This window comes from Calidris pugnax, unplaced genomic scaffold (genome assembly GCF_001431845.1).
Source record: "Calidris pugnax isolate Ruff unplaced genomic scaffold, ASM143184v1 scaffold341, whole genome shotgun sequence".
NCBI lineage: Eukaryota > Metazoa > Chordata > Aves > Charadriiformes > Scolopacidae > Calidris > Calidris pugnax.
The window spans coordinates 566,393-567,261 of record NW_015091149.1 but is presented as its reverse complement, the minus strand read 5'-3'; positions in this window follow the sequence as shown (position 1 = coordinate 567,261).

Genomic DNA, 869 nt, shown 5'->3' with positions numbered 1-869 from the left:
CCCCCGCCCCAACGCCCTCCCTGCAGCCCCCCCAGACCTTGGGCAAGGTGGGGGGGAAAGGGGGGGAGCCTGCTGGGGTGCTTTGGGCTGCAGCTCCCGGTGTTTGCCCCCAACGAGCCGGTGGCACCCGCCCCCCGCCCCCCCCCCGCTTCACACCTCGGCCCGGGGACCGGCGGGGAAAAGCCTCTGCTCCCCGGTAGCCCATTAGCACCGGCGCTTTTGGGGCGGGCGTCGAGCCTGGGGGGCGCCCTGCTCGGTGTCCCGCGAGGTGCGGGGGGAGGAGCGGTGCGGGCAGCCGGGACCACGGAGCTCCATCAGGCGCGGAGGCGGGAGAAGGCGGCACCCACGGCCGCGGGAGCACGGAGCATCCCCGGGGACGGGGCAGGACTCCGGTGGGAGCGGGGCGTCCCGCACGCCCTGCCGCCGAGCTGGCAGCGAGCAGGCAGGGCTCCTGTCGGTGCTGCCACGCACGCCGCTCCCGCACACCGCTCCCGCAACGGCCCGGCTCTGCGCGGGGAAGACGCGGTGCCGATGCCAACCATGGCGGGCGCGGGCATCAGGCTGGGCACGGCGGGCACGGCCGAAGCCCGGTGCCCCGGGCTTTTCAAGCAATTAACCTCCCGCGATTAGTGCCTCCCGGCCAGCGCGGCAGCTTTCATCTCCGCCGCCACGTGACCGCCGCCGCTACCGGCCAAAGCAACCGGTTGCCCGGCCCCGGGGATGGGGAAGGGCCCATCGGCCGCCCGTTCCTTCCCGTTATCGTCCGAGGGTCGGCCGGGGGGGTCCCCGCCGCGCAGCACCGGACAGGAACTGAAAACCGGTGGGGGATGAGGGGTCTCGCCCGCCCGCAGCTCGGCTGCCCGGTCCGG